Raw genomic sequence first — 12,465 nt, forward strand, 5'->3', positions numbered from 1 at the left:
TGTAAAGATAATATTAAGCATGCAAAGGAGCAGCTATGGATCTAGACAAAGCTGCTCAGTAAATCAAAAGGCTCCCCTGCTATGTTACACAGCACACAAACAGCTTTAGCTCCAGCTCTGCACACACTGACAGCTACTTACATGAATTTAAACACTAGGACACAACATTAAGATGATATTTTCAGAGCAGTGTGTTTTCCATTCCAGTGTCCCCCACTCTCTGGCAGCCTTCTCTGAGTGACTGACTTCTACACTTGAAAGAGGCAGAGAAGGCAGAAGTTCTGGTACACTCTGGCAATGAGCACTGAAAGCTGGAATTTGCACCTTGGGCTGTGGAGGAGCTCAGAACTTCCCTGGTACAGAAAGGTCCAGGCCATGGTGAGTATGCACAGCATGCATAAAGCCTAAAGCCAGCTGTAGAATAAAACTCCAATTTAACCTTCCTCTTGAAATCCCAGGATGAATATCACAAATTAATAGTTAGAAATGGAGAACATACACTTCAAATTAGAAGCTCTCCTCATGCCTCTAAAGCTGGAATATCAAGTTTCAGCTTTCTGAATGCGAGCTGATAACCAAGTTAAGGAATGACACAACCAGCAGTTCAACAACTGCTCAGCTTCTGACCAGCTTCTCTTTTTCTACTCTAGAGTAAACACAGTTGACAAGGCCAAATATGTAGAACACAGACACACAAAAAACCCAAACAACAAATCAAAACATAACTAGTGGCTCCATACCCACAGGGGAGAGCCCAGTCTGTTCTCCTGCAGCCACTGTTGGTTATGAGAGAAATTCCTGAGAAGGCAAATTTCTGTGAGAGAGGAGTGCTGCACACCATGGGCAGGGAGCTCTGGGCAGGGAGGGTGGGCATTACTGGGGTCACTGCTTCTCATGCAGGAAATGAGGAACAAAGGGATCAATTGCTCCTTGGAATAAGAATTAAATCAACCAGAAATCAGCAAGAGGGGACAGGGTAGATGTGGAAAGTGTAGAAAGTGATCAGACAACTGATGGTGTCATTCTGGTAATTTAAGTACAGATTGCAGTATCTAATTTCAAAATAAAAAGTGTATGAACTAAAGCCCTGCAAATAGATTTCTGTATTTTGTGAACTACAATAAGGTGATGAGCCAGGTAAAAGAAAAAAAATTTTTAACATTCAGACTGTATTGAAATTTAACATTCAAGTAAACACCTGTGTAATAACCCTAGATTATACATGCTTGAATAAAGACAGTTGAAAAAAAATTAAAATTTGAGAATAAAATATTTCAGGGGTGATCAATATTAAGGGAACATTTTGGCTTCTGAATACCATAGTGCAGCTTTAAGACTAAAAACAAACAAAAAATCCTGTTTACTTGATGGGGTTTTTCCCCATGGAGAAACACGTTTTGATATCTGCATTTTTGCAGAACCTTGAGTAGCTATGGGGTTCTCTCTAAGCAAAGCAGAGTTCATCCAGCTGTCTAATGAGGTAAGAGTGAGTGCTGTGAAGGAGGATTGGCACACAGGACAGGATCCTCAGTTTGGTAGTCAAGGAAGAGAAGGCACAGTGAATGGAAAAGGAATTTGGTTTCGATGTTTATGAAGAGACAAAGCAAAGGAAGCAAAGAAAAAGCCCTAATCTCTTTCTGGTAGGCTTACTGAAGTCTTATTTTTGAAGTATATGTAGTTAGATATCACTTGATTTATACAGTGTCATAAACTGTTATTACTCATAAGTTACTGCAGGGCAGAGAGATGTCTCTTCAGCTGGGGGATCCCCAGCTGTGTGGGTCAAAGGACACAGGGTCTGGATTGATGATCCTTAGTCCTGTGCAAAGAGGAAAACCAGGAGATGTAATTGCCATCTCAATTACAAAGACTGAATCTAACCCCAGAGAGGAATAAAGCAGAGCACAGAAGCTGAAGCTGGAAAACTCCCTAGATTTTTTTTTTTTTTCACTGACCTTAACAACTTCTTTAAAGAAAGAATTTCATCAACTTGTGCAAGACACTGAAGAGACAGAAAGGGGATAGTTCCTGAAATAGCAGTCGTTTGGACATACTGCCAAGTTCCTTGCTATCTGACAATTACAGATTTATGTATTAATCTTGATTGGAAGGAACCCTTGAGGTTATCTAGTCCAAACCTCTGTAACTTTTATATGTGTTCAGAATTTCCTTTGGTGAAACCTGTGACCACTGCTTCTCAGCGTTTCACTGTGCATCTCCAGGAAGAGTCTCGTGAGTATTTAGGGTCTGCAACACTTTGTCAAGCTAATGGTTCAGTGTCATGTTTCCAAGAACTGCAAGCTGCTGAGGGAAGAACAAAGCACACACAGATTAACTCTATCATCCTTCCTGATTCCAACAAGTGGAAATTTAGGAACGCCGAGTCTGCAACCCAGCAGTGGTGCTTAATTAGGTATAGATTTAATCCTTTCTGGAATCTATTTAGTTTCCAAAATTCCGTGGTGGAAAGGGCTGCAGTTGACTTATAAATTATGAAAAAGTGCTTTCTTCACTTGAAGTGAAGCAAATCGAGCTCTCCCAGTTTTAGCAATATTTTATTGGCAGCAAGTGAGACTAAGATGCAAGGCTTCTCTCCATGATTTATGCAATTTCAGTGGCAATGGATCTCAAGGATGCTTTCAAACTTTTGAGTTCAGGGAAACTGTTGAGATAGCAAATGTTGAGATAGCAAATGTTAACACCCTCTGAGAATATCTCTGCATAATGAAGTTTACCATCAGGACTATCACAATGAAGTTTTTCCACTAGACTTCCAGTACTGTAATTTCTCATCTGAAGACACTCCAAAATAGGGCAGCTCACCCAGGATTTGCAGCCATATAGATATCATAATATATTATAGATTGACTGGTAAATCTATATATGTACATAAAGATTGACTGCAACAATGTAAAGAAAAAATTTGGAAATAGAGATTTATTTTTCCCCTAAAAGACAAGCTCTTGCCCACTTTTAAGATCAAAGGCAAATTGCAAAGTTATTATAAAGAAAAACATAGCTGTGTCAGTCCAAACCACTAATCACTATAAAATCCTCTATGGTTTCTGCTATATTAATGTTGAAAGCACTGCTGGTCAGAACACTGAACCTGAAAATTGAAAAACTCTCCTCTTAAAATGATGTTTTTATTTATGCTGACTTTATTGCTATGGTTGCCCTCCCTACAGTCTGATGCCACCATCTGTCCATTGCTTTCCAAGAATTCAAGTATAGTTATAATAGCAAGTGAAAGAACAATAATTAGACCTTTGTTGAGATACCAGGTATATTACCAGCTTAGTATGTTCCAGAAAAAAAGAGTCTGTACTGACTGTTCATGCTGGTGCAGAACTGTCTCTTAGCAGCTTTTTCAATTTTTCCTTCTGTAGACTTTCCAATAAATGCCTTTAAAACTGACTACTATGATCTCTACCCTCCACTTTTGTTTCAGTGTTGAGTCATTCTATTTAACTCCCTTTGTAGCAGCAAACTGCCCTTTGTATAAACTGAACCTAGTTAAGAATTCCCTTTTGCTGGAAATCCGACTGGAATTCTTGGCAGTACACAATGTCATACACCATAGCAAGGTGTTTGCTCCAGTATTTCACTCAAAAGCTCTGGGCTTTGTTCTGATTTACACACTTCAGATAAGATCAGAATCAGGCCAACAGTTTCTGCCAAAAGAGCATACAAACTGAAAGGCAGAGAAGATAAAACAGACTCACTCCAAGAGATTCAGAGAATGAAAGTAGCATAAAGCTTTTTAACTTTTTCTGTTTTGGCTGGAAGTGATGCCAGCCTGTGTGGAGCATCCACAGGCCCTGTGAAAGCAGAGGGATCTACAGAGGTATTAGAGAGGAAAGTATAAAGAAAAAGGAACTGGAAAAAAAATAGAATTAAAACTTTAATATGTCACCCTGCTTCAAAGAAGCTTGCTTTGTTCGTACGGCATGGTGCAATCACACTCGGATTTTTAGAGACCTCAGACTACCCTCTTTGAATGAAACATTAAGAGTGTGGAGAACAGTTTGTTACTGTTGCATCTGTCCTTCTGACATATATATCCCCTTGCTAATTGACCATTGAGGAACTAAAGCAAGAAGCATTCCTAGCTTGCAGTGCAGTCTGGTTCCAAACACAGCTGCAAGGTGACTGGAGGCAGCTCCCCTCCCAGCTTGTAGGGACAGGGAACAATGATCTGCAGACAGCACATGGGGCTCTTGCCCTTTGCATCCTGAACTCAGCAACTCTCATCCTAGAGAATGCCTCCCCTGCCCCATCCAGCTCTGTTTTGCTTTTGCCCTTCACATGTTCTGTCACAGCACATGGCCAAAAAAGCAGCTTTTCTGCCCTTTTTTATTTGGGCTTGGCCCACCACCAGTTCATAGTGAAAACCTCATGCCCATGTCAGGAATCAAGTACAGCCCAAACTCTGTACTTCTGCACAAGAAAACCAAACATCTGTGCACATTACACAGCAACAGTAAATCAGTTCTAAGATCATAATCTTTGTCTGATATTAAAAGAGAGGAAAATAAAAGGCAGAACTTGGAGCAGCAAACACCTTACAGGTGCTAAAATGTGCCTGGTATTTTAACATGGACCCAAGGTATTGTTCATAAGTCTGGATGAACCAGACAAAAGCAAGCCATGCATGCTACAAAACAGTCTGCCAAGAGATAGCACAAGCCAACTCTTCCCAAATATGTGAATGCTTAAAGTCAAAAGTGCAGCTGGGCTAACAGTCATTGGGAAAGCAAGCATGAGTCACAGGGTTCAGTAGGCTTTAGCAACTCTTCGTGTCACAGTGCAGACATAATCTCACAATCTCACTCTGCAGTTCCTGGACAGCTGGAGAAGTTCCTGGACTTTGGAGAGAAATGTGTTGTGTGTCCTTTCAAAAATCCAGGGCCCTACTCCTTTGACACATCTCTCCAGGCAGTGGAAAGGATCGCTGGTCTTAGTTCCCAGGGTCAGAGCTGCTGCAAACGTGCTGTGCCTGCTCTGCAGGACAGGGGCACTGCCCTGAGACCAGGACACATACTAGTGCACATGCCAGCGTGCACTCCTGCTCCAAATGAAGACACAACAGAGGCACAGCATCCTATAGAACTGCAGAGCCTGACTGGGGTGCTCTTAGCACCAGGACTGAGGGGTACACATCAGAATTCTCATGCTCCACAGTGCGGCACAGATTTTGTAAAACAAATTAAAAAATACATCTTATTTAAGTTCACGTGCTGTTACTTCTTACTATGTCTCAAAATTGTGTTTTACTTCTTTGCTTTCACCAAAAAATGAAAGTTCTGTGTGTCTCAAAATAAGTAGATTTACTCCATGGGAGACTGATGGAGAATGTATAGACATTATTTTTTCCTATACCTCCCAGCTGGCTTATTTCTGCTGATGCAAAAATACGTATTGTTTTCAAAGCAACAGGTATTGGATGACATTAAGCATGCCAAGTTTCATGAAGCATGTTTAAAAAATAAGATTTGGATTATACTCATACATTAAAAGTTGCTCATTAAAGCTAGTATTTGTTTATTTTTGGTAATTATGTTAATCTTGAAGTATTTTTGTGGTATTCATTGAAACTGATTTCAATAAAATGTTTACTAAACTATAGTACATCTTTCTGTATGAATCTATTGCCTGGTTAGTTTTTCTAATTTTCACAAAAAGGACTAAAACTTCATAGAGTCTCATTGGTAATCTTAAAGCAGCTCTGAATGACACAAGTCATTGACCAGTCACCCTATAGTGGAATAAGCCACTGTCATCTCATATTGCTCATATGTGAATAATTTGTAAGTTTAACTTACAAACTTTTTAAGTTCAACTCCAGATAAATTTAACTGCTTTTTAGACAAGGTATTGGGTTTGTTTTGGTTTGGTTTTCAAACATAAGCAATGCTCCACTGCCAGAAAACAGGCCCCTGGGTATTTGGCCTTCAGTGTGCCCTCCATCAGTTAAGGTTTTGATAAACCTACTTTACAGGGGCTAAAATGCTGGATTTTTCCAAACGTGCCTGATATAAATAAGCCAAGTGTTTTGGAGAGGAATCCAGAAGTATTTAATCAGGCAAAACTTCCATTGATTTCCATGGGAGTCTTGTCAGAATAAGAACTGAGTTAAGACTTCAAGACTTGGCACATTATCAATCCCAGCAAATGACGGGCGAGAGCTGATGCCTAACGCATGTTCTAGGGAGGAAACTACTTGGCTCAGGGACCAGATTTAAAACATCACATACTGTAGTTTAAGCCCTGTAAGAAGTGAGAAGAACAAAGCTTAAGTTAGTCTCTAAACACCCAAGTCAGAGTTCAAATACAGTGCAAATATTCTTTACATATCTCAGCACGTCTAGTGGCACACTTACTGTAAAAGGCAAGAGCAATGGATAAAAGGGAGCAGGTCTTAATGGGAAATGAGTGCCCAGAGGAGGTGCCACAATGCACCTTTTGCACAGCCTATTGATGAGTAGATAACACACGACTGTGGTATGACAAAGTTAGTTAAAAAACACTATTAAAATAAGGAACACAGTATTTCATATAGCTATTTTAGAGATTCATTTTATTCTTGAATTTTTTCAAACAGCAACCTCTTTTTTTTATCCTGTCTGGCATTGTGGGGGAGCCTGAAATATCACATCCTCACAACCAAAGGCAAAAGCCAAGAAAAAGAGATGAAGGAGTTTACTATACAGCCTTTCCTAAATGCTAACAAACATAACTCTGAATTTGTTCTGCAGATTGTGTTTAACACTGCACCAGCTTGCCTTATAAAGGCAAAATTTTCAACATACTTCAATAATAAAAATGAGTGTAACAAATGAAGTAAGCTGTTCAGGAATGGGATTTCTAGCTCAGTCACTTTGTCGGATCCATCATGGGTGGCACTTTATTAATGTGCCTGATGTTGCAGATTAGATCAATGACTGGCAATTAACCGTGGGGTTTTTCTGATCTGCAACAGATTCAGAAACTGCAAAAATTCCCTTTGCAGGAGGCACAGTACACTCCCTTCTCAAGCTCCTTCATCCAGGATCCTGCTCCAGTGGAGGACAAAGCTATAGGCCATGAAACCTCAGTTGTTTTGAAGTATTTCCTGGAGACTTAAAAATTCCATCTCTCCTATAAGGAATGTCTTACTAGCAGAACATTAAAGCATGACAATAGTGTGTATTAATACAAAGTGCTAACACATAGGCCTGCATTCAGAATATTATGAAATATATTTAGGACAGTACAGAGAGAGACACAGAGGTAGAAACAGATTTCAAAGTACTGCTGACCAGGTGCTGGCAAATGAAAACCAGGTGTTGCCTACAGTTGTTTCTAGGCAAACATAAAAATCTGAATTGCACTCAAAACAGGAAAGATTTTCTACTTTATTTCTGGTTGATTTGACTGACTTTTTAGTAAGCATACTGCTTTTTTCGGTAAAAAAACCCAAAACCTTTCTGCGCAAGCATTTTCTTTTTAATTGAAACACCTTCCCCCCTCATTTAAGACTTAAATGGTAACCTTAGCGAGAGGGAGAATTGTATACAGATCCTTTATGCTAATTCTTTTTGAGAAGAAAGTTGACACTGTAATGAGTTTCATGGTGTGTGGACTGGACAAACATATCGAACATATACTAAGATGCCTCTTAACCATCAAATCATACCCTAAGTAAGAAGCTGACTCAGTGCACAGGCCAGTTTTCTTTATTCAGAACTCTTAATGGCACACAGACTCCTCACATATTGCCTGAATGTAACACAGTGTGCCCTCCATAATTCATGCAGTTTAAACAATTGCTTTTCTCTTCCCCTTTTAAACTGCATAACAGTCTTTGGGAGAGGAGAGTTCACTTAATAAAAAAGAAGAAAACACTTTATGAGCATGACCAGTGTGTACAGTCAACAACATCCCGGCCTGTAGCAAAAGCTACAGGTTTTGGCCAGACATCAGGAGGAATTTTGTTCACTGAGTGGGTGGTTAAGCACTGGAACAGACTTAAGCCCAGGGAAATGGTGGAGTCACTATGGCTGGGAGTGCTTAAGAAACAACTGGACATGGCACTTAGTGCTGTGGTTTAGTGGATAAGATGGTCTTTGGTTAAAGGTTGAACTCAATGATCTTGGAGGTCTTTTCCAGCTTTAATGATTCTGTGTTACCCACTAAGGTCTCAAGAAATTGCAAAAGCTTAAATAGCTTTCGCCACTTGAATTACAAATTTCACAGCCCAAAATGATCTTCAAAATGTATTCATACAGACAGATATAAACTTGAATGCATTATGACATCTCTTCCACTCACAAAGGATACGGCCATCTCTCATTTTTAACTCTATTGGTTTGGAACAAAAATTTGACAGTTATAAGTAGTCTTCACTTGAACATGAAAAATATTCTTCCTCTAATAATGACCTCTAATAAAGAATTCACCATTTCTTTTTCACAGCCTGAAGCTCAGCTGCTTTCACTCTACACAACTCCACGTTTCTGTATTGTGAGCTTCAACACTGTTTGTCCTGCCTCCTCTCACACTGAAACTTTTGAGGGGAATAGAATAAGCTAGAACATAGGTGTGAAAGAGGAGTATGCAAACAGTGAGTAAAGACATCTGGGCCACTGAAAGGCTTCATAATTCAGATAGACAATAACATCTACATGGCATTGGAGACTCTTTAAGTACTCAGCAACCATGGTGAACATTCCAGGTGAAATCCCCCTACCCAGAGGCATCCTGGTGGGGATATTTAGTCAATTGACTGGTTTCCTTTACAGCTAAAAATCTCAAAAGGCAGAGAATAAGTAATAGTGAAATATAATGATTTCTGCAAGTACCCCATGTGATCCCAGAACTCCTGGAATTACACACAGTGGCCTCTGGGCACCCAGCGTTGAGGCAGCTCAGTTGAACAAGACGTGGATGTTCTCTAACATACATCATAGTGTGTCAGCACTAATCTTAGGAAAAACAGACAATAACTGTGGTTTCTGCAGTGCTGGGATTGCTACCTCTAATTAGTTTTACACATAAAATGTTGACTCTGAGCTCAAGATTATTCACTCATAATGAATGGAATGTTTAATATTCCTTAATTTCAGCTCGATTTTTCAGGCTTAGCTACATTGGGGCCTAGATATTTTTCTTTCTGAGCCATGCATCACAGCCATGGCAATTCAGACATTGCAGATTTAAGCAACACTGCAGGAAAATACCTCTGTTCAAAGACAGCCCTGACTAGGTGGCAGCTCTCTATTCTTTCCACCCCCCAGTCTCATTAAGCTTGCAAGATTGGAGCTTTCTCCTGTGGAGGCTTATTCCTATACATAATGTTCATGTTCCAGGGAATAAATGATCTCAAGACCATTCTTCTAGCTAGGAACATTATATGCCAATATTTTCATAAAATAGGCTTGTAATTCTCCTGTAGCCAGACAATTGAAAGGCTCTGCCTCCTGACATAAAGCAGATTACAAAGAATGAAACAAGGGTAGGCCTATCTACAAATAAATAAATACAATTACAATCATTAAAGTTTCTAGAGGCATTACTCACTCAGCCTCCCTGGATATCACCTGACATAGGAACAGATGTACCAACATAAATGCTTCTTCTGATTTTCTTATTAAAAATACAGCAGCTGGTGGGGACAATGGTGCTGAATGCACTACTGGAATTTCTTGTTTTTAGTGGGAGGAACTACTCTGAAATTTAAACACACACTTACAAATATGTGTTCATCATATAGCTCTGACAGGGGATGTTACCAGCCCCCTGCTGCTGTCAGCATCTTTAGTTCCAACAGCTTCTTGCTGACACATTCTTTCCAAACTTTGCATTAATGGTAGAGGTGGAACATGATGGCAGCTCTACATCAGCTTCTCTTTGTTGAATGTATTTTTTAAGACACAAATGAACTTGGCCAATAATAAATTTTCTGGTATCTGGTTTCTCCCAATTAAGCTAAATTGAGCACATAAAATAATGATAGGAAGAAAAAATCTAGGAAAAAGCCACATGCATTCAGCTTACAGCCACAATCCTGAAGAAAAACATCCTTAAAAGCATACATATGTGTAAGACTTAAATAATTTGGGGATTATCATTCATTTTGGCATTCTTCGGTTGGTTTTACAGCACAGCAAAACAGTCTCACCCCATGTGTTTTCCCAAGGACACTGGCCATTTGGTAGAATGGGAATGTAACCTTGTTTTGTGCAACAATATTTTCATTGAAATTTTTATATGACAGGCCACAGCCCTACGTGTTCAGTTTCTCAGGGTGAGGTACAGACCTCAGGCAGACCCTGGTACACCTGCTGCAGTAATGGATCTCAGTGGCTGCTTGGGAGAAGCTGGGGGAGCTGCACAGAGCACTGCTCCCTGTCCATGTGCCAGCTATTAGATGTTGAGCACTAAAACCAGATCTCTGCAGCAAGAAAAGGCATCAGATCCCATGCCTGCAGGCAGAATCTTTTTTAAAATTTATTTATATGAGACCAGAAAAAAAAAAAAAAAAAAGTCTTTCCCTAGCAATATCACAATTAACAGGAAACAAGGACCACAGTAACACAGACTAAGATGCCAGGAGTGCTGATCCTCCTCCAATTCCTGAATCCATTTAGTCTGTCCCAGAAGGCCCTGCACAGACGAAACTCTTTGATATGTTTTTAACCTCTATAAGAGCTGCACAGGTGCAGCCCATTTGGAAAGCAGGCGGCTCCCATTTTTCCACCAGGGGCAATGTTACTTTGAAATCATTCCATGAAGTCATTAGACATGAGCTTTTTGTTAGTGTTTTTAAAAGACATAATTTATTGTGCTTTTTTTTTTTTTTTTTTTTTTTACTTTCAATATCTCAAGAACTGCAATGAATTAAAAAGTCATCTCACAAACCTATTAAGGTGAGTCCCAGTCACCAAGTTCCAGCCTGCTTTGTTAAGCAAATTGACTTCAGTCATTGTGTTTATTACTAAAAAAAAGAAAATAAATTAAATAAAAGAAAAAGCCCTTACATGCAGCATGTATGCTCTTTGCAAATTCTCTGTCTGGAGATTAATCAAACCTCTCTGTTATGCTGTCCTGATGAAATGGGAAATTAAATACCTGACAATGAGTGTAAGCATTAAACATTTTAAAGCAGTTTTAGGAAGTATAGAAAATCTTGACAATGTAATAGAAATTATTACAATAGTGAGATTATTTTTTTTGGAAAAACTTCACATGGTAACATAATCATGAAATCTTTCAATTTACTGAAATAAAGTAGGTGCAACAGCATGTCTTAAATTATTTTTATAATCTATGTGCTGCTGTTCTCCACAGAAAATGCTGGAGATAGTATATCTCATATAAATAGCAAATAAATTAAAGCCAAATATCTCAGTATTTGTCCATAGGTATTTTGCTGAATACATAATTCCCTCACTGAATCACTAGATGTTGCAACCAAAATAGGCTATTATGACTACTGCATTTGATCTCCTGGGTAACACAGGCAAAAGCACCATTAATTTCTGCATCAAAACCATTCTCTTTGTTTGATCTACAGCACCTCTTTTTAAAAAAGATACCTAGTCTTAATACAAAGACTTCAAGTGAAGGATAAACCACTGTGTCCCTAGGTAAATTTTACAGTGGTTAATTTACTCTTCTTGTTAAAAATGGGCACATCACTTCTGTCCTGCATTTGTCTAGCCCCTGCTTCTAAACACAGGACTGTAATACCTTTTTTTTTTTTCTGCTTAAAAAGCTAGATTAAAGATGTCAGCAGTAATTGTGCAAGTTGATCTGCAATAACATATAGCCTTTGGTGTCGACACTAATCAAGGTTAGGCAACTCCAGCAACATCTAGATACACAGCAGGAGGCAAAGGTTCAGTTAATTCAGAATTCTCTTACTTTTGTGCTTTTGATGAAATTTTAATTCAGTTTGGGTGCAAGTCTATTTCTTTTACTGTTTGGTGTTCAAGAATATTAAAATGAACATTAAAAACCTCAGACCTGTTGTTATGTTTTCATTGATATGCTGTTATTTACATGCATATATTGATAAAAGAAAACTGAAAGTTACTGATTGGCTCTGTTTGTAAAAAGGAGCAATTACTATTGTCAGGAGTTATCACCAACAATGGTTAGACAGCCTGTAGCTTTCACAGACTAATGGAAGGCATGAAGGCAACTCAGAACAGCTGCAAAACAAACTGATGGGTCCTATAAGTAAGCAAAAATTACTTTTATATCAGCAGTAGATTTAACCGAAAATAATTGTTTTAATGGAAGATGTGAATTCCATATATTTCTTAAAGGACTTCAAATTAGAATTCTCTGGACTCCTTCAAACTCTTTTGGGGTACTCACTTTTCCTTAACCAATCTCTTTAAAATCTAGAAACAGGAGAACAGTTTTGGATAAAGTGTTACCCTCACAAAATGCAAACAGAATAATCAAAACACCCCA

The 12,465-nt window shown here is 38.9% G+C and overlaps 1 protein-coding gene across 1 annotated transcript in view; it reads left to right on the forward strand.

The window, feature by feature from the left end:
- The first annotated feature begins 271 nt into the window (after positions 1-271).
- Positions 272-12,465, forward strand: part of ZNF423 (zinc finger protein 423) — a 581,899-nt gene continuing 569,705 nt past the window's right edge. Inside the window, exon 1 of the mRNA XM_066327879.1 lies at positions 272-278. The gene's annotated coding sequence lies outside the window, so the exon portion shown is untranslated. The remainder of the gene's footprint in view (positions 279-12,465) is intronic.

Source organism: Sylvia atricapilla, chromosome 12, assembly GCF_009819655.1.
Source record: "Sylvia atricapilla isolate bSylAtr1 chromosome 12, bSylAtr1.pri, whole genome shotgun sequence".
Taxonomy (NCBI): Eukaryota; Metazoa; Chordata; class Aves; order Passeriformes; family Sylviidae; genus Sylvia; species Sylvia atricapilla.